Source organism: Myotis myotis, unplaced genomic scaffold, assembly GCF_014108235.1.
Source record: "Myotis myotis isolate mMyoMyo1 unplaced genomic scaffold, mMyoMyo1.p scaffold_m19_p_4, whole genome shotgun sequence".
NCBI lineage: Eukaryota > Metazoa > Chordata > Mammalia > Chiroptera > Vespertilionidae > Myotis > Myotis myotis.
This window is the reverse complement of record NW_023416346.1, coordinates 116720897-116724614: the sequence shown is the minus strand read 5'-3', so window position 1 is coordinate 116724614 and position 3718 is coordinate 116720897. Positions and strand designations below refer to the sequence as shown.

The 3718-nt window shown below is 35.9% G+C and overlaps 1 pseudogene; it reads left to right on the top strand.

Annotated features, from left to right (window-relative positions):
* The first annotated feature begins 2249 nt into the window (after positions 1-2249).
* Positions 2250-2658, top strand: LOC118653769 (annotated as a pseudogene).
* Positions 2659-3718: the final 1060 nt, after the last annotated feature.

Here is a 3718-nt window from a genome sequence, read left to right as displayed (position 1 = left end):
TTTCATATTTACATGATATTTTTTCACTGTGCTTCCATCCGAAATATAATTTATCTTCTAGTTCACTTATGTTTTCTTCTGGATTATTTATTCTGTAGTTAAAATCATCTATTACCTTCTTAGTTTTAGTTATGGCATATTTTAGTTCTAGAATTTATATTTGATTTATTTTCACATATATACATGGGTAGACAAATGTAGGGTCACAGTTGTGAGTACATGAAACAGTTTATTCTTGTATTATCATTTATTAGTTATTGTATTTATTTGTATTACAACTGTAAAACCTACTTTTTCCCACCCATGTATTCTAGCTCTAGTGAAATTCTCCACATATATCTTTATTTTATTGAATATACCAATCATAGTTATTATTTTTAATCTATTTAAGTTTTATTTCTTGTAACAGGTCAATTTAAGGTATTATTGAATTAAAGAAAAGAAAGAAACTGGCAGACATAAAAGACACATGTCTAAGACTATGCCATGGAGAAATTTTAAAATTTTCATTAATATTGCTAACATTATCATTTTAGGCTATGGTTTGATGTATCAAAATAGAAGAGAGATTTATTTATAAACAGAACATGGTAATTTAATTGGAGAAGCAAGTTTTAAAAAAGCCACACTAGCATTTTTATTTTATAATATAGTATTCTAGTCATGTAAACTGTATTGCTTTGTCACAATTCATAAAGACTAGCAAAAATTTTCAGGAAGTGTGCTATATCTCATTAGTTTGGTATTTTTATTGAGGTATAATTGGCATATAATATATTATTTCTAGGTGTACAACAAAATGACCTGAGATGTGTATACACTGCAAAATAATCACCATAATAGCTCTAGTTCCCATCCATCACTCTATAAAGCTAAACATTTTTTCTTGTGATGAGAACTCTTAAGATTTACTCTATTACCAATTACAAATATACAATACAATATTATTGACTATACTTATCATTCTGTACATTACATCCCCATGACTTAATTATTTTATAACTGGAAGTTTGTACCTCTTGACCCCTTCCACCCATTTGGCTCATCCCCTAATCCCTCTCCCCTTTGGCAACCACAATCTGTTCTATGTATATGTGAGTTTTCTCTTCTTTTTCTTTTATTTTTTATTCCCCATACAAGTGAGAGCATACCTTACTTGTCTTTTACTATTTCATTTACTTATTTCATTTAACATAATGCCCTCAAGGTCCATTCATGTTGCTACAAATTGCAAGATTTTATTCTTTCTATGGCTGAGTAGTATTTTATTGCATATACCACAATTTCTTTATCCATTCTTCCATCGATGGAAACTTAAGGTTGTTTCCTTATCTTGGCTACCTATAATAATAAAAGCATAATATGCAAATCGACCAAATGGCCGAACAGCAGAACAACTGTCTGGATGACCTTCTGGACGAAGCCGAGGCTGGAAGACCTACTCTTGCACGGATTTCATGCATCGGGCCTCTAGTTGTAAATAACGCTGCAATGAACATAGGGGTGAATATATCTTTTGGAATTAGTGTTTTTGTTTTCTTTGGGTAAATATCCAGAAATAGAATTGCTAGATCATATGATAATTCTATTTTTAATTTCTTGAGGAACGTCCATACTGTTTTCCATAGTGGCTACACCAATTTATATTTCTACCAGTGTTGTACAAAGATTTCATTTTTTCTGTATCCTCTTGTTATGTCTTGTCTTTTTGATAATAGCCATTCAGACAAGTGTGAGATGATATCTTATTGTGGTTTTGATTTTCATTTCTCTGATGATTAGGGATGTTGAGCATCTTCTCATGTATGTATTGACCATTTGGATGTCTTATTTGGAAAAGTGTCTATTTTGATTCTCTGCCTATTTTAATTGGATTGTTTGTTTTGATAGAGTTGTAGAAGTTCTTTATAGATTTTTGGATATGAACCCCTATCTGATAGATCATTTGCAACTATTTTCTCCTATTCATTAGGTTGTCTTTTTATTTTGTTCTTTCGTTTGCTGTGCAGAAGCCATTTTATTTGATGTAGTCTTGTTTATTTTTACTTTTGTTTCCCTTGCTATTAAAGTTGAATCCATCCAAACATTTACTAAGACCTATGTCAAGAAGTTTACCGCCGGGTTTTCGCAGTCTTGCGCGGCCCATCAGTCCTCCGCCCCGCCAGAGGCGGTAGAGGGGTCCTTGCGGGCGGCGGGGCGCTCGGAGGAGCCTCCAGGGGCGCTCGGGCTCATGGTGTGCGGGCAGCACCATGGTCCAGCTCACTGCTCTCTTCCCCAAGGCCTACCATGGAGGCCACCTAACCATCCGTCTTGCCCTGGGCGGCCGTACCAATTGGCCTTTCTCCCGCCTCGTGGCTGCTCACAACAAATTCCCCAGGGATGGCCCTTTCGTGGAACAGCTGAGCTCCTATGATCCATTGCCCAACACCCAAGGAGAGAAACTCTGTTGCGCTCAACCTGGAGCGGATCCAGCATTGGATAAGCTGTGGGGCCCACCTCTCTAAACCCATTTAAAAGCTTCTGGGCCTTGCTGGTTTTTTCCCTCTGCATCCCATGATGATCACAAATGCTGAGAGGCTTCGATGGAAACGGGTGCACGAAATCCTCTTAGCATCTCAGAAAAAAGAGACAGAGGCTACGGAAACAGAAGCAAGCTGACGTCAGTGAGCACAGCAGCAAGAAAAGGTAAAAGTCCTCGTAAAACACTTGTGCAGAGTTTTTTTAAAATTAGGTTTAGAGGTCAATAAATGGTGTTTTCCATGTTAAAAAAAAAAAAGTTTACCACCTATGTTTTTTTCTATGCATTTTCTATGCATTTTATGGTTTCAGGTCCTACATTCAAGTATTTAATCCATTTGTATTTAATCCAGTTCCATCCATGACGTTGCAAACGGTATAAGATAGTGACTGAGTTTTATTCTTTTTCACAAGGCTCTCCAGTTTTCCCATCACCATTCATTGAAAATACTATGCTTTGCCTGTCATATAGTATTGTCTCCATTTTCATAAATTAAATGACTGTATATGCATAGGTTTATTCCTGGGCTCTCTGTTCTGTCCCATTGATCTGTGTGTCTGTTTTTATGCCAATACCATGCTGTTTTGATTATTACATCTTTGTAATATAGCTTAAAAACCAGGGAACATAATTTCTTCTTTCTCAAGATTGCTTTGGCTATTGGGTTTTTTGTGGCCCCATACAAATTTTAGGATTGTGTTTTTCTATTTTTTGTCAAAAATGCCATTGGAATTTTGATAGAAATTGCATTGAATCTGTAGATTTATTTTGGTAATACAGACATGTTATCAATATTAATTTTCCTAATTCATGAACATGAACTATTTTCCATTTATTTGTGTCTTCAATCTCTTTTCATCAATCTCATACAGTTTTCAGTGTACAGGTCTTTCACCTCCTTTGTTAAATTTATTCCTAGGCATTTATTTTATTCTTTTTAAAAATATATATTTTATTTATTTCAGAGAGGAAGGGAGAGGGAGAGAGAGATAGAAACATCAGTGATCAGAGAGAATCATTGATTGGCTGCCTCCTCCATGCCCCACACTGAGGTTGGAGCCTGCAGTCCAGGCATGTGCCCTAACCGGGAATTGAACTCAAGACCTCTTGTTTCATGGGTTGATGCTCTACCACTGACCCACACCTGCCAGGCCATTGTTCTCTTTTAAGCTGTCAGTCCTAAAGGATAAATCAACTGTA